This window comes from Phyllostomus hastatus, unplaced genomic scaffold (assembly GCF_019186645.2).
Source record: "Phyllostomus hastatus isolate PE091 unplaced genomic scaffold, TTU_PhHast_1.1 phas_contig_41, whole genome shotgun sequence".
NCBI classification, from domain to species: domain Eukaryota; kingdom Metazoa; phylum Chordata; class Mammalia; order Chiroptera; family Phyllostomidae; genus Phyllostomus; species Phyllostomus hastatus.
In genome coordinates, this window is record NW_025333876.1 from 7,239,427 (window position 1) to 7,258,204 (window position 18,778).

General features: G+C 39.1%; 1 protein-coding gene and 1 pseudogene across 1 annotated transcript in view; both read right to left on the reverse strand.

Annotated features, from left to right (window-relative positions):
- The window catches only part of PARP4 (poly(ADP-ribose) polymerase family member 4), a 124,276-nt gene that overhangs the window by 63,689 nt on the left and 41,809 nt on the right, over window positions 1–18,778 (reverse strand). The gene's annotated exons all lie outside the window — the stretch shown is intronic.
- Window positions 14,210–14,326, reverse strand: LOC123822805 (annotated as a pseudogene).

The following is an 18,778-nucleotide window of genomic DNA, read 5'->3' on the forward strand; positions in this document are numbered from 1 at the left end:
TTTACAATTTAATTAATTATTTATTTATTTAAAAATTTGGAGGACTTCTGGTCAAGAGAGAGGTGTAGGTGAACATGGCTTGCCTCCTTGCACAACCACAGCAAAAACTGCCACTAAACTACAAAACAACTATCACCGAGAATCATAAGAAAATTGAGTTGTATGGAAGTCTAATAACCAACAAATTGGGGAAGTCACATTCATCCAGACAGGTAAGAGGAGTGGAGAGCAGAGCTGGACACAGAGGTAGAGATGTGAGATGGGTGATCCTACACCCACATGTGGTAGATAAAAATCAGGAAGGACACCTCAGGAGTGAGGGATCCCAGTCCCACACCAGGCCACACAGCCCAAGGTTCCATTGCCAGGAAGATTATTTCCCATAAGTTCCCATAATTTCTATCTGTAAAAACCGGTAGGGGTTGGGGCAGTAGAAGAAACTGTGGGGTTCTCAGGCATCTCCTCTTAAAGGATCTGCAATGGACTTAGGACTTACACAGACTCACTCCCTCTGGGCTCCAGCACCGGGGCAGCAGCTGATAGGGCACCAGAAGCATACAGGGAGAAATCGAAGTGTCTAGCAGTAGGGCAAGTGCTGGAGAATAGCTTCCTACCAGACAAAACTCCAGAGGCCAGGCAGCAGCACCATCCCCTTCCTGAGCCCAACCCCTCACAGAGCCACAGAGTAGGCCTCACCATATGGGAAACTCCATCAACTTGGTTTACATGGGTTGCCCCACCCCGAGGATTACCTAAGGTTGCAGCCCATTTAACTTACTGGTGTGCTTTTCTACAATAGTCTATGCTACTAAGACAGGGACTCAAAGCAGTTCTACCTACTACAGAGAAACAAACACAGGGAGCCTGCCCAAATGAGGAGACAAAGAAATATGCCCCAATGAAAGAACAGAACTCCAGAAAAAGAACGAAACGAAAATGGAGATAAGCAATCTATAGATGCAGAGCTCAAAACACTGGTTATGGAGAAGGAAGATAACGGAGGAATGCATGGAAATAACACTGACCTCCTCTCAGGACCAATCAGGAATTATAACTCAATTGTGGAGAAACTATCCAGAATAAACAACTGAGCAATACCCAGAGAGAAGCATATAACTTCAGACATATAGAACAAGCTTTGGCACTACCAGTCTGTTAAGGAGTGCGGTGTAGGCTCTTGAGGGCTGGCTGGGCACCCACAGGTGGCAGCACCAGTGGGATAGTTAAGTGGCCAGTTGGACCCCCCCAAAGATTGGGGTCTAAACCATAAGCTAGGTTTCCCAGCCTAGAACACCAGAGCCCCAAAAGTACACAGATAACAACCAGTGGAAAAAGCAGCAGGATTGCTCTCTGCCAGGGACAAACAGTTGAAGACACAAGGGCTGTTTAAAAGGGCCAACATACAAATTTTCATTTGTAGCTATTTACCTAGGGCTCAGGCAAAGTTAGGGGCAGAGTGACCTGGAGAAACCTGAGGAGAAACTGGGTACAGAAGTCTTGGGGAGAGAACTGAGAGTAGCTGCAGGGGTGCTGGTGCCAAGTCATCCCCCAGGAGGCAGCAGCCTTTGTGCTCAGGCAGACCACGCCCCTCTGAGGGGCAGTAGCCTGAGGGGATATAATATCCCCGACCCCAGGAGGGTCTCTGCCCTGGCCCTTTAGTGCTTAAGCCTGATTGCTGAGTTGACCAGATAAACAACCAAAGGCAACAGCCAGAGACAGTACATCACTGGAAAATGTCGGGCAGAGTGAACTAGAGAAACTTGAAGAGACACTGGGAATGGAGGCTTTGGGAAGCAAATTGAGAAAGTAGCCACCAGGATCTGGGATCTGGTGCTAAGCCAACCCCCATACACAACAACCATCCTGCTCAGGCAGACCACTCCCCTCCAAGCAGCAGCTACCCAAGGGGAAACAATAGCCCGCACCCCAGGAGGGATTTGGCCAACCCTGTGGTGCTTAAACCTGATTGCTGAGTGCAGAGGGACCAGGTTAACAATTGGAGGAGACAGTCAGTGACAGCAGTTCATTGGAAGTATTGAACAGGCTGCCTAAGGTCAGATGGGGTCAACATCTGACATCACCAGAGGGAGATCCAGAAAGAAAAAAACAGTGGTAAATACAAAAGGCTACCAATACGAAAGCCACTGTGGTCTTCTTCATGATTTGCGATATTTTCTTTCCTGCATAGCTTTATAACATTCATTTCTTATCCACTGACTTGGTATATAATAAGTCACTAGATTTTATACTATTGTGCATTTTAATTCACATATTTTGCCCCTCCCTTCTCTTAGCCCATCTTACCTTCCTCTTTCCTTGCAATATTCTCATTTCAAATTTGGTTTTCTCTCTAGCTACAACTTGTTTCCATTCTACACTCTCACTATTTCTCTCCTGTCCAGACACTCAAAATGAATTCTCTTGTCAAGGGTCATTTCACATCCTTTTGCCCAGCTACTAAAAAACCCATGTTCTCTCTATACCTGTAACAAACATTGCTACTTGGTTGTGGGTAGGGTAGTTGTTGTTGCATTGCTTTTACAAGGTTATTTATAGAGCTTCACTAATTCTGTATTTCAAATAACAAATTTTAATGGAAACCTCTCCCATCTTTTTTTGTTTTTACTCAGATTTTAATTATGCCATCTTACCCTGTTATTTTTCTTTTTGTCTTTCTTTTATTTCTCTTTCATCCTGCCCTTTTATTTTTCCTTATTCTCCTTTGTTTTCCTTTACATCCCAAATTTTAATTTTTCCCTCACTTAGTCTACCTTTTGTTCCTTACTGTTAGTATTCCCTCTCCCTCTATCATTACAAAATCACTTCCCATTCCTCTACACACCTCTTGCACTTTTCTTTGTTTCCTTTTTATCCTCTTATTCCCATAGCACATATATTAATTTCGGCTCATTTGTTGTTGATAGTTCTCCAGTGGATCTTTCTCTCCAATTTAGCGCCTATGTTTTTATCAATTATTTAATATTTTTCTTCCTTTTTCTTTCTCTCTCTCACTTTGTTTTATTTTATACTATTTTGATTCCTGTTTGAACCTAATATTATACACTTCTCTTCTGACACTCTTCATTCTCTTTCTTTATTCATGAGGTAAACTTTACCTTCTCTCCATCCATTGTTCTAACTCCCAACTCTTACTAGTGCTCCTCCCTCACAAAATCATTTCTCTTTCAGTAGGTCATCCCATGCCCACTCTCTTTTCTTATAATAGTCTTAATCTCATTACACCATTATTAATACTGGTTCATTTGCTTTTAATAATGGGATTGTGGGAGGGAGATATATTTGTGGGTGTGGATTTGTTTCTTGGGCTCTGTGGTTTTGTTCAGGCAGCTCATGCACAACAGCACACAAGACGTGGTGGGAAAAGTGAACTCCAGTCAACCAGTGGCAGGGAAGGACCCACAAAAGAATGACCCAACAATAATCAAAACCCAATTACAGCATAAAAGGCATAAAGGACATCCCAACAACATCAAGTTGAGGTGATCAAGGAGACTGCACCACTGTATCTCACAGGCCTCCTACCATAGAAGTTCACACCACAAAGTCAGAAAGTAAAAACAGATCAATTTAAAAAACAGAAGCAAACAAAAAGAGTATCACAAACAGTGGAAAGACAAAGGAACAACCCCCAATCTAAGGGAAAGGAGGACTCCTGAGAAAGAATGCTAAATGAAATAGAGGCAATTCAACTATCAGATATTGAGTTCAAACCAATAGTTATCAGGAAGCTCAATGAACTCAGTGCAAACTACCAAAAACTACAGGGAAATTATGAGGAACTTACTACAAACTATATTAGCATAAAAAAAGAACATAAAAACAATCAACAAGGGACAAGAAGAAATGAAGAATATAATTTCTGAATTAATGCAGAATGATTCAAAAGCAGGCTCAATGAAGGAGAGGATCAAATGAGTGAGCTGGAGGACAAAGTAGAAAAAACCTCCTAAAAGAGCAAGATAAAGAAAAAAGACTGAAAAAGAATGAAGAGGGGATAAAGGAAATACAGGACAACATGAACGGAATAATATCTGTATAACAGGGATACCAGAAGGAGAAGAAGAGGAGCAAGGGATGGAAAACCTGTTTAAAAAAGTAATGACGGAAAACATCCCTAATTTGATGAAAGAAAAGTCACGTAAGTCCAGGAATCACAGACAGACCAAATTAAGAGGAACCCAAAGAGGTCCACTCCAAGACATATCATAATTAAAATGGCAAAATTCAAATTAAAAGTGAGAATCTTAAAGGCAGCAAGAGAGAAACAGGAAGTAACATATAAGGCAACCCTGATAATGCTAGCAGCTGACTTCTCAAAGAAACATTATAAACCAGAAGGGAATAGCAAAAAATATTTCAAGTAATAAAAAAGAAAGGCCTGCAACCAAAACTACTCTATACAGCACGGCTCTCAATTAAAATGGAAAACCAGATAAGGAGTTTCCAAGAAAAGAGAAGGCTCAAAGAACATACCTCCTCCAAACCATCCCTGCAAGAGATGCTAAAGGGACTGCTTTAAGAAGAGGAAGAAAAACAGTGAGAGAGAAAGGAACAAAGGTACAGAGGGAGTAAAATGGAAATGGATAAGTATATTCAGGTTATCTACAATAACCTTAAATGTAAATAAATTAAATGCTCCAATCAAAAGACATAGAATAGCTGAATGGATAAGAAAGCATGACACACACATGTGCTGCCTACAAGAGACCCACCTCAGAACACAGACTGAAAGTGAAGGGCTGGAAAAAAATATTCCATGCAAACAAGCAGGAAAAAAAAAAAGCTGGGGCCCTGGCTGGCATAGCTCAGTGGATTGAGCGCAGGCTGCAAACCAAAGTGTGGCAGGTTCGGTTCCCAGTAAGGGCACATGCCTGGGTTGCAGGCCATGGTCCCCAGCAACCGAACATTGATGTTTCTCTCTCTCTCTCTCTTTCTCCCTCCCTTCCATCTCTAAAAATAATAAAAAGAAAAAGCTGGGCAGCAATATTTATGTCTCACAAAATAGACTTCAAAACAAAGGCCATAAAAAGAGACCCAGAAGGGCACTTCATAATACTCAAGGGAAGAAACCACCAAGAACATATAAACATTATAAACATATATGCACCCAACATAGGAGTACCCAAATACATAAGGAAGATTTTGGAGGGACTCAAGAAAGATATAACAGCAACACACTTACACTAGGAGATTTTAACACCCCACTGTTCAAAAATAGATAGATCTTCCAAACAAATATCAACAAGGACATTGTGGAACTGAATGATGTGTTAGATAGAATGGACTTAACTTAATATATATATATTTAAAATGTTTCTACCTTTTTTATTCAGGCCTGTATCACTATGAACTTCCCTCTCAGGGCTGCCTTTGATTACATATATATAATCTTTCATCCCAAAGAAGCAAAATACACATTCTTTTCAAATGCACATGGAACATTCTCAAAGATAGACCACATGATAGGACACAAAACAAGCCTCAACAAATTCAAGAAAGTTGAAACTATAGAAAGCATGTTCTTAGACCACAAGGGCCTGAAACTAGAAACCAACCCCAAAGAAAAAACTCAAAAATACTCAAACTCATGAAGATTGAATAGCATGCTATTAAATAATGAATGGGTTAAGACTGAGATCAAGGAAAAAATCAAAAAGTTTCTGGAAACAAATGGAAATGAACTCACAATAATCTAAAACTTATGGGACATAGCAAAGGCAGCCCTGAGAGGGAAGTTCATAGTGATACAGGCATGAATGAAAAAGGTAGAAACATTTCAAATAAACAACCTAATCCTACATCTACAAGAACTCAAGCAACAACAACAAAGACAGCCCAGAGCAAGTAGAAGGAAGGAAATGACCAAGATCAGAGCAGAATTAAACAACATAAGAGACTAAAGGAACAATTCTAAAGATAAATAAATCCAGGAGCTGGTTCTTTGGAAAGATAAACAAAATCGCTAAGCCTTTAAGCAGATTCATGAAGAAAAAAAAAACAGAGAGGACCCAAATAAACACAATCAGACATGAAAGAGGAGAGATTACAACTGACACCACAGAAATACAAAGGACTGACAGAAATTACTACAAACAACTATATAACAAGAAATTTGAAAACCATGGTGAAGTGGATAAATTTCTGGAAAAATATAATCTTCCAAAACAGAATGAAGAAGCAGAAAGCCTGAACAGACCAATAACAGCTGACAAAATCAAAGCAGTAATCAAAAAACTCCCAGGACACAAAAGTCCTGGGCCAGACAGTTTCAAAGGAGAATTTTACAAAGCATTTAAGGAACAGCTAACCCCTATCCTTCACAGATTATTAAAAAAAAATCCAAGAAGAGGGAAGAATCCCAAACTCTTTTTATGAAGCCAGCATCACCCTGATCCCCAAAACAGAAAAAGACATAACAAAGAAAGAGAACTATGAGCCAGTATCACTGAACAACATAGATGCTAAAATCCTCAACAAAAATATTGTCAAACCACATCCAGCAATATGTTAAAAAGATTATACACCATGACCAAGTGGGATTCATCCCACGGATACGAGGATGGCTCAATATTCACAAATCAATAAACATTATACATCACATAAACAAAAGCAAAGACAAAAATCACATGATCATATCAATAGATGCAAAAAAGCATTTGATAAGGTACAGCACCCATTTATGATAGAAACACTCAGCAAAGTGGGAATAGAGGGAGTATTCCTCAACATAATAATGGTCATATATGAGGGACCTACAGCCAGCATCATACTCAATGGGCAAAAACTAAAATCTTTTCCACTAAGATCGGGAACAAGACAAGGTTGTCCACTTTCACCACTTCTATTCAATATAGTATTGGAAGTGGTAGTCGCAGTGATCAGTCAAGAAAAGAACATAAAAGGCATACAAATTGGAAAGAAGGAAACAAAACTGTCACTGTTTGCAGATGACATGATAGTGTACATAGAAAATCCTATAGACTCCACGAAAAAACTGCTCACCTTAATAAATGAATTTGGCAAAACAGCAGGATACAAAGTCAATATCCAGGAATCAAAGGCATTTTTGTATACCAACAATGAAACAGCAGAAGCAGAAATCAAGAAAAAAATCCCATTCGATATAACAACAAGAAAAATAAAATACCTAGGAATAAACCTAACCAAGGAGATAAAAGACCTGTATGCAGAAAACTACAGAACACTGAAGAAAGAAATCAAGGAAGACACAAACAAATGGAAACATATACCATGTTCATGGATCGGAAGAATTAACATCATCAAAATGTCCATACTTCCCAAAGCAATCTACACATTTAATGCAATACCTATTAAAGTACCAATGGCATATTTCACAGACATAGAACAAACACTTCAAAAATTTATATGGAACCATAAATGGCCCTGAATAGCTGCTGCAATTTTGAGAAACAAGAGCAAAGTAGGAGGGATACCTGATACCAAACTCTATTACAAGGCCACTGTAATCAAAACAGTCTAGTACTGGCACAAAAACAGGCACATGGACCAGTGGAACAGAACAGAGGGCCCAGAAATAAACCCAAGTCTCTACGGTCAATAAATATTTGACAAAGGGGGCAACAACATAAAATGGAGTAAAAATAGCCTCTTCAACAAATGGTGTTGGGAGAACTAGACAGCTACATGAAAAAAAAAAATGAAACTCAAGAACCAACTTACACCATACAAAAAAATTAATTCAAGGTGGATAAAAGACTTAAATATAAGCCATGACATCATTAAAGTCCTGAAGGAGATCATAGGCAGGAAAATCTCAGATATTTCATGCAGTATTTCCACTGATATGTCCCCTAGAGCAAGGGATATAAAGGCAAGAATAAACAAATGGGATCTCATCAAAATGAAAAGCTTCTGCACGGCTAAAGAAAACAGTATTAAAGTAAAAAGAGAACCAACTGTATGGGAAAACATATTTGCCGATGATACCTCAGACAAGGGTTTAATCTCCAAAATATACAAAGAACTTACACGACTACACTCTAAGAAGACAAGGAACCCAATTTAAAAATGGGCATAGGACTTGAACAGACACTTCTGCAAGGAGGACACACAGATCCAGAGACACATGAAAAGATGCTCAATATTGCTAGCTATCAGAGAGATGGAAATTAAAACCACAATGAGATACCACTTTACACTGGTCAGAATCACCATCATAAACAAAGCAACAAATAACAAGTGTTAGAGAGGTTGTGGAGAAAGGGGGACACTAGTGTACTTTTGGTGGGATTGCAGACTGGTACAACCACTATGGAAAACAATATGGAATTTTTTCAGAAAACTAAACATGGATCTGCCTTTTGACCCAGCAATTCCACTGCTAGGATTATATCCTAAGAACCCTGAAACACCAATCCAAAAGAACTTATGTACTCCAATGTTCATAGGAGCACAATTTACAAGAGCCAAGTATTGGAAGCAACCTAGGTGCCCATCAGTAAATGAGTGGATCAAAAAACTATGGTACATTTACACAATGGAATTCTATGCAGCAGAAAGAAAGAAGGAGTTCCTACCCTTTGCAACAGCATGTACGGAACCAGAAAGCATTATGCTAAGTGAAATAAACCAGGTGGTGACAGACAAATACCATATGATCTCACCTAAACAACAAAACAAACAAACAAACAAGCAAAATATAATCAAAGACAATGAAATAGAGAACAGGCTGAAAATGACCAGAGCAGAGAGGGGAGGGAATTTCAGGGGAAAGGGGAAGGGTTTACAGGAACAAGTATAAAGAACACATGGACAAAAACTGGGGGCGGGGGGTGGAAATGGGAGGGAGGTGCGGAGCACGGGGGGGCTGGGAAGTGAGTAAAAGACAGAAAACTGTACTTGAACAACAATTAAAATTTAAAAAATGTTAAAAAATCATACACCATGATCAAGGGGAATTCATCCCAGGGATGCAAGAATTGTACAATATTCACAAATCATTAAACATAATACATCACATAAACAAAAGGAAACACAAAACCCACATGATCATACCAATAGATGTCAGAAAAGCATTTGATAAGGTACAGCACCCATTTATGAGAAAAACACTCAGCAAAGTGGGAACAGAGGGAGCATACCTCAATATAATAAAGGCCATATATGAGAGACCTACAGCCAACATCATACTCAATGGGCAAAACTAAAATCTTTTCCACTAAGATCAGGAACAAGACAAGGGTGTCTGCTTTCACCACTTCTATTCAATATAGTGTTGGAAATCCTAGCCACAGCAATTGGACAACAAGAAGAAATAAAAGACATCCAAACTGGAAAGGAAAGTAAAACTGTCATTGTTTGGAGATGACATGACAGTGTACATAGAAAACACTATAGACTCCACCCAAAAACTCCTTGACCTAATAAATGAATTTGGCAAAACAGCAGGATACAAAGTCAATATTCAGAAATCAAAGGTATTTTTATACACCAACAATGAAATAACAGAAATTAGGAAAAAAAGTCCTATCTGCTATAGCAACAAGGAAAATAAAATATCTCAGAATAAACCTAACCAAGGAGGTAAAAGACGTGTACTCAGAAAACCACACAACACTGAAGGAACAAATTAAGGAAGACATAAACAAATGGAAGCATGTACCATGTTCATGGATTGGAAGAATTAACATCATCAAAATGTCTACATTACCGTAAGGAATTTATAGATTCAACACAATCCCTATTGAAATACCAGTGACATATTTCACAGATATAGAACACTTCAAAAATTTATATGGAACCATAAAAGACCCCGAATAGCCACAGCAATTTTGAGAAAGACCAAAGTAGGTAGGATCACCATACCTAACATCAAACTATATTACAAGGCTTTGGTAATCAAAACAATGTGGTATTAGCATAAGAACAGACACACAAGTCAATGGGACAGAATACAAAGCCCAGAAATAAACCCAAGATTCTAGGGTCAATTAATATTTGTCAAAGGGGGAAGAAGCATAAAATGGAGCAAAAATAGACTCTTGAACAAGTGGTGTTGGGAAACCAAGACAGCTACATGCAAAAAAATGAAACTTGATCACCAACTTATACCATGCGCAGAAATAAATTCAAGGTGGATAAAAGACTTAAATATAAGTCATGATGCAATAAAAGTTCCAGAGGAGAAGATAGGCAGGAAAATCTCAGATATTCCATGCAGCAATATTTTCACCAATATGTCCCCTAGAGCAAGGGATATAAAGGAAAGAATAAACAAATGGACTTCATCAAAACAAAAAGCTTCTGCATGGCCAATTAAAACATTAGCAAAATGAAAAAAGAGTCAACTGTATAGGATAATATATTTGCCAATGATATCTGGGACAAGGGTTTGATCTCCAAAATATATAAAGAACTCACACGACTCCACACCAGGAAGACAAACAATCCAATTAAAAAACGGGCAAAGGACCTGAACAGACATTTCTCCAAGGAGAACATACAGAGGGCCCAGAGACATATGAAAGGATGCTCAGCATCACTATCTATCAGAGAGATGCAAACTGAAACCACAATGAGATACCACTTCACACCAGTCAGAATGGCCATCATAAAGAAATCAACAAACAAGTGTTGGAGAGATGTTGTGTTGTGGAGAAAAGGGAACTCTAGTGCACTGTTGGTGGGAATGCAAACTAGCTCAGCCTCTGTGGAAAAAAAGTAAGGAATTTCCTAAAAATAGAACTGCCTTTTGACCCAGCAATTCCACTGCTTGGTTTATACCCTAAGAATCCTGAAACACTAATTCAAAAGAACTTATGTACTCCAATGTTCATAGCAGCACAATTTACAATAGCCAAGTGCTAGAAGCACCCTAGGTGCCCACCAGTAAATGAGTGGATTAAAAGCTATTGTACACTTACACAGTGGAATAGTACCCAGCAGAAAGAAAGAAGGAGCTCCTACCCTTCATGACAACATGGATGGAACTGGAAAGTATTATGCTCAGTGAAGTAAGCCAGGCAGTGAAAGACAAATACCATATGATCTCACCTATGAGTGGATCCTAATTAACAAAACAAACTGGCAAGCAGAATATAGCCAGAGACATTGAAATTGACAACAAACTGACAGTAATCTGAGAGGAGGGGAGAGGGAAATAACATGGGAAAGAAGGGAAGGGGATGTAAATGGACATGAATGAGGGACCCATGGACAGAGCCAAGGGGGCATGGGATTGAGGGTGGGAGGTTAGCATGAGTAGGGCAGGGGAAGGTGGTGGTGGAAAAATGGAGACAACTGTATTCGAACATCAATAAAAAAAAGATTAAAAAACCCCACAGTGGTTATTAGGGTGCTCAAGGAACTCATTGGGTATTTCAACGGGATAAAAAAAACCCAGGTAAAAATGAAGGTTACACTAAATGAAATAAAAAAAAATTTACAGGGAACCAACAGTGGGATAGATGAAGCTGAGAATCAGTTCAATGATTTGGAACATAAGAAAGATAAAAACATTCAATCAGAAAAACAAGAAGAAAAAACAATCCAAATAAACAAGGATAGGCTAAGGAGCCGCTGGGACAGCTTCAGACATACAAACATAGGTTGCTGGTCAAGTCCCCAGTAGGGGGTGTGTAAGAGGCAACCATACATTGATACATGTTTCCCTCTCTCCTTCCCTTCTCCTCTCTCTAAAATTAATGAATAAAATCATTTTTTTTAAAGAAAGAGAAGCAGGCAGTTATCTATGAAGGAATTCCCATAAGACTGTCAGCAGATTTCTCAAAAGAAGTCTTGCAGGCAAGAAGGGGTTGGCAAGAAGTATTCAAAGTGATGAAAAGCAAGGACCTACAACCTAGATTACTCTGTTCAGCAAAGCTATCATTTAGAATGGAAGGGCAGATAAAGTGCTTCCCACACAATGTAAAGCTAAAGGAGTTCATCATCACCAAGCCATTATTATTTGAAATGGAAGAAACACTATTTAAGAAAAAGAAGATCAAAACATTGAGCAATAAAATGGCAATAAATTCACAACTATCAACAATTAAGTGTTTTTTTAAAAAAAGATTCCATTTATTTATTTTTTAGACAGAGGGGAAGGGAGGGAGAAAGAGGGAGAAAAACATCAGTGTGTGGTTGCCTCTTGTGTGGCCTATACTTGGGACCTAGCCCCAAACCCAGGCATGTGTCCTGACTTGCAATCAAACTGGTGATCCTTCAGTTTGCAGGCCAGTGCTCAATCCACTGAGCCACAGCAGCCAGTGCCTCAACAATTAAATCTTTTTTAAAAACTAAGCAAACAAGCAGAACAGAAACCGAATCACGGATACAGAGATCATTTGGAGGAATATCAGTTGAGAGAGGGAAGGGGTAGAGTGGGTAAAAATGTACAGGGATTAAGAAGTACAGATTGGTAGGTACAGAATATACAGGGATGTTACAAATAGTATAGGAAATAGAGTTACCAAAGAACTTGAATCCATGACCCATGGGCAGGAACTAAGCAGGAGGGTATTGCTGGAGGGAATGTGGGGTACTGGGTAGAGGAGGGCAAACAAGGAAAAATTGGGACAACTGCAATAGCATAATCAATAAAATATGTTATAAAATACAAATTTGATGAAGCAGAAACATAGATTGCTTTTCTTTTGTGCTAGGTGGTGTTGAAAGTACTATATGCCCAAAGAGAGAATTCCACTGTACCCCAAATCTTTACTAGCTACTAAAACATATGCATTTCTGTTTAATAAACACCAGAGAGAGTTTAAGAGAAGCACAAAAACCCACATTATTAAGAAAAAGTAGCCCTGGCTGGCATAGCTCAGTGGATTGAGTGCAGGCTGTGAACCAAAGCATCGAAGGTTCAATTCCCAGTCAGGGCACATGCCTGGGTTGCAGGCCACGGCCTCCAGCAACCGCACATCGATGTTTTTTTTTCTCTCTCTCTCCCTCCCTTCCCTCTCTAAAAATAAATAAATAAAATCTTTAAAGAATAAATTAATTAATTAAAAAAAGAAAAAGTAGATTAATTCTATGCGCTGAAGCTCAGAAAGAACTTTAAATACCAAGTAAGACAGGAAAGAAGAGTGCTATATTCACATTAACCTTCTGATTCCAAATGGAAAAACAAAAATTTCAAATGACACCCAAGTGATTTTATTGTAACTTTCCTCAGGAATCAGTACCTTTAATAAGTAACCTTATTATGAGGAACACAGGTTGGGACACCTTTGGGAACATTTTGGGAACATACCTTTATTTTTTCAGAGATCAAGACAAAAATGTAATAATGTCGCCTGATGACCATTTGTTCCATACCCTCTAAGACAAGGGTGTCAAACTCATTTTCATGGGGGGCCATATTAGCTTCTCATTTCCTTTCAAAGAGCTGAATGTAGAGCTCCTTGATCCTAGTTAAGGAATAATTACATTTATACAGTCCTAAAATTACATTCATCCTTTTGAAGGAAACCGAGAGGCTGATGCGGCCCTTGATGAAAATGAGTTTGATACCCCTGCTCTAAGACTTGCACTGTAAAAAAAAAAAAAAATCAATTTCTCCCATTCCTCCCATACACCTCTCCTTCCTGTGGGCTCTTTTTCCATAACTACAAACATGCTAACTCCTTCCCATGGAACCTGGACCTTGAGTTTGCTGCCTAGACCCTCTCTTCTGTTCCCTCTGTGTCTTCCCTTTCTCAAAACCATTCATGGAATCAGTGGCTGCTTTTCAGTCTACTGCAGTTTGGTTCTACTCACACTTCTTCATTGAAACTACTCTGTTGGGAATCATGAAGGACTTACTTCAACTTGGTTAAATTCAACCAAATGCCAGTTAATTTTTTTTATCAAATTTCTTTTATTTTTTTAAAAAATAAAAATTTTAAGAAGGTGGTCTAGTTTCATATTTTTGGCATATTATCTGTCAAGTTTTCATACTTGTTTGCTGACCACTTTTCAGTCCACTGCAGTCTGGTCCTATTCACACTCCTTCTCCAAAACCACTCTGTTGAAAGTGATGTAGGACTGCAATTTGGTTAAATTCAACTGAATGCAAATGACTTTTTTAAAGATTTTATTTATTTATTTTTAGAGAGGGAAGGGAGGGAGAGAGAGAGAGAGAGAGAGAGAAACATCAATGTGTGGTTGCTGGGGGCCATGGCCTGCAACCCAGGCATGTGCCCTGATTGGGAATCGATGCTTTGGTTTGCAGCCCACACTCAATCCACTGAGCTATGCCAGCCAGGGCACAAATGATTTTTTTAACTCATAAGAACAGATACTACACTTGATCTTAGCTAAAAGGTGAAGAAGTGATAAGTGATTCAATGATTTTTTAAAAAAAGATTTAAATATCTTAGAATTTTCACGTTGAAATATTTTATACATGAAAGAACATTTGTAGCCCTGGCTGGGTAGCTCAGTTGGTTAGAGCACTGTCCCATTTGCCAAGATTGTAAGTTTTATCCCCAGTCAGGGTACATACAAGAGTCAACTAGTGAATGTATAAATAAGTGGAACAACAAATCAATGGTTTTTTTCCTCTCTCTCTCCCTACCCCTCTCTCTTTAAAATCAATAAATAAAAATTTTTGGCTTCTGATCAAGATGGCAGCATATGCAGACATGGCTTGCCTCTTTGCTCAACCACATCAAACTTACAACTAAATATTGAACAACCATCACTTAGGAACACCAGAAATTGAGCTGAATAGAAGTCTAACAACTATGAAATTAAAGAAACCACATCCATCCAGACTGGTAAAAGGTGTTCAGATGCAGAATGGGCTGGTCCCAACACCCACGTGAATAAAAATTTGGGAGGGTATCTCAGGAGCAAGGAGTCCCAGCCCCACACCAGACTCCCCAGCCTGGGATTCCAGTGCCAGGAAGATAAGTTCTCACAACTTCTGGATGCAAAAACCAGTGGGGATTGAATTGGGGGAAGGAATTTCTGGAGTCCCAAGCAGTTCCTCTTAAACAACACACACACACATACACACACAGACTCACCTACTCTGACTCACTTCCTCTGAGCTCCAGCGCTAAGGTAGCAGCTTGAAAGGCACCAGTGGTATACAGGGAGGAACTGAAGTGTCTGGTGTCAAGGAGAGCAGAGGCCATTGTCCCTTTGGTAAACCCTCCCTTCACAGAGCCGACAAGCTTGACCCATATCTGAGACTCCATCAACCTGGTAAACACTGTTTAACCCCTGTTGAGAGCCCCAGAGGCTTTGCCCTACTCAATTTATGGGCCCACCCAAGCTGCTTTTCCATAAGAATGACTAGTCTTGGTTCCTAAATCCTATCAAACAAGCAATAGTTGGCTTCAGTGAGCATTAGCAGCAGCCAGATTAGAGTCACAGCTTGGCTTCACCTGGGAATTTCCAAGCCCAGCACAAGCAGCAGCCAACTCAGATTGCTTTACACCTCACGCAGGGTGCACTGGGCAAAACATAGGTGAGGGGCTGACCTTGGCCTGCACCACGTGGGAAACCCCAGCACCAGTGCACCCATTGGACAGCTATATACCACATCGAAGCACCATCACCCTGCCCATGCACAGCTGATCCTCCATGGAGAGTGGAGGTTGGTGGTAAGTGATCAGAGCCAATCCTTGCAGCTGCCTGCCCTGGGTAAATTCCTCCCATTGGTCTGCCGACAGCAACCAAGGCTCAACTACAAGGGGAGGGTATACTCAGCACACACAAAGGGAACACCCTGAGTACCTAGCTTGGGTAATAGGGGAGGCTGTGCCACTGGCCCTATAGGACACCTACTACATTAGGCCACACTACCATGACACAGAGTCAAAGCTGCTCTACCTAATACATAGAAAGAAACACAGGGAGGCTGCCAAAATGAGGAGACAAAGAAACATGACCCAAATAAAAGAACAGATCAAAACTCCAGAAAAAGAGCTAAACGAAATGGAGATAAGCGATCTATCAGATGCAGAGTTCAAAAGACTCATTATAAGGATGCTCAAGGAACTTAGTGAGGACCTCAGTAGCTTAAAAAAGACCCAGTAAGAAACAGAGGATACACTAACTGAAATATAGGACAATTTATAGGGAAACAACAGTAGAGTGGATGAAGCCAAGAATCAAATCAATGATTTGGAACATAAGGAAGCAAAAGTAACCAATCAGAACAACAAGAAGACAAAAGAATCCATAAAATGAGGGTAGTAGAAACAGTCTCTGGGACAACTTCAAGAGGTCCAACATTCACATCATAGGAGTTCCAGAAGAAGAGAAAAAGCAAGAAACTGGAAATCTGTCTGAAAAAAATAGAGGAAGAATACTTCCCTAATTTGGTGAAGGCAATAGACATACAAGTCCAGGAAGCACAGAAAGTCCCAATTTTGATGGATACAAAGAGGCCCATTTCAAGACACATCATTATTAAAAGACCAAAAGTTAAAGATAGAGACTCTTAAAAGCAAGAGAAAAAAAGTTAGTTACCAGAAGGTTGCCAGATGGGAGGGCAGAGGGGAAGAATGGGTGAAGAGGTGAGGGATTAAGAAGTACAAATAGGTAGTTATAGAATAGCCATGGGGATGCGAAGTATAGTGTTGGAAATGAAGTAGCAAAAGAACTTATACACATGACCCATGGACATGAACAATGGTGGGGGGATTACTTAAGGGAGTAGGGGGCACTGTCTGGAGGTAGGTGAAGGGGAAAAAATCAGGACAACTGTAATAGTATAATCAGTAAAATATAATAATAAAATAAATTCCTTTTTAAAAAGAGCATTTGCAATATAAATGTTGTTTAAATAATTATAGTAAGACACCCATATAACTACCTAGACCTAGTTTAAGAATAGAATATCATCAATATTTCTGTTGGTATCACCTCCTCTGCCATCCATAGGTGATCTAATCACTATCTTAATTTTTGTACATATCATTTTCTTTCTTTCATAGTACTGACACATAGGTATGTGTCCCTTGACAATATAAAATGTAGTTTTGCTTGTTTTTGAACTTTTCATATATATAGAATCATATGGTCTTTTTTGCTCTGTGTTATGTTGCCAGGCTCATCCATTTAACATGTGCAGCTGTAAGATCACCTGTTAAAAGTGCTATGTAGGGCCCTGGATGGGTCGCTTAGTTGGAGCCTTGTCCCATACAGAAAAAGGTTATAGATTCATTTCCTGGTTGGGGATGTATAGGAGGCAACTGATCAATGTTTCTCTTTCTTTTTCTCTTTCTCTCTCTCTCTTCCTCTCTCTAAAGTCAACAAAACATATCCTCGGGTGAGGATGTAATGATTAAAAAGTAAGTAAGTAAGTAAGTACATAAATGTTATGTAGGACTCCATGAAGGACCACACTAAAATGTATCAATTCATTGCATTGTCATTGGATGTGTGCATTACTTCTACAGTTTTGTTAGTAGTGATCTTAGCCACTCCCATACATGCCTCCTGGTCTAGAGTTTTTCTAGGGTAGTGATTCTTGACCTGAGCTGCATATTACAATCATCCAGGAGCTTAAAAACTATTGATACCCAGGTCTCACCCCTAGAGATCCTGATTTAACTGCTCTGGGGTGAAATCAGAGCCATTGTGTTTGCACCAGTGGAATTCCCCCAGTGATTCCAATGTGCAGCCCAGTTGGGAAGCATGCTTTCTGGTTCATAGGCCAACCTACAGGATTCCTGGGTCATGCCATCAACTCTTTTCTTCAATTATACCAAATAATGAGAAAACTTTTATCAAGAAGGTTTATCAATTATAGTCTTCTTACTAGCAGTCTTTGGGAGTTCAGATTATTCTAGAGTCTTACCAACACCTCAAGATGTTAAACTATTTTTTTGGTCAATGTGATAAGTATAAAAAATGGTAGCATTATGGTTTACTTTTCAGTTTCTTGATTACTTATCTTCAAATGTTATTTCCATACATGTTCTTCTGTTAGGTTCTTATTCATATTTTCTGCCCATTTGCTTATTGGGTTGTTTATCTTTTTCTTACTGATTTGTAGAACATTTTTACATAGCTTAGATAATTATTTCAGGATAATTAAATATCCTGAATAATTATCCTTTGTCTCAGGTTCTACCTTTAATTAATTTGGTGACCTTAGTCAAGTTACTTAATCTCTATGATTCTATTTCCTTTCCATAAAATGATGGGATAATACCAGCTGTGAGGTTTATGACAATGTACATGAAGCACTTAGGCTTACCTACCACAGGGCAGGCGCACATAGATTGTGGTTATTAAGAGGACAGATTTAACTATTAATGAGGTATTAAAGATGAAATATTATTCCAGGCATATAGCATTCATATAAAATAAATTGCTTAGAAGAGAGGTCATGTGCTATAGAAGTTAAAATTACTGTGTCTAGCGAAACACAAAATGCTATGTGACTTTGGACAAGGTACCCTCACTGCAGTGTTCTTACATGTGATAAGGGGATAACAATGGGATAATCAGGAGGATGTTTAAGAATTAATTGGTACATATATGTATAAGCTCTTAGGGTAGTAAAATCACCAAGAAAATTTCAAATATAGTTTTCCTACTGTCTAGCACAAAAGACACTTCTATAGTATACTGGGGAAAGTGGCTGCTTTCGGTCACCTGTTTCTTTTTTTAAAAATTTTTCATGAGTTTTTAATTAAATTATTGCAGTGGCATTGGTTAATAAAATTACATAGGTTTCAAGTGTACAGTTCTATAATACATCATCTGTATATTGTATTGTGCATTCACCACCCCAAATCAAGTCTCTTTCCATCACCATTTATTC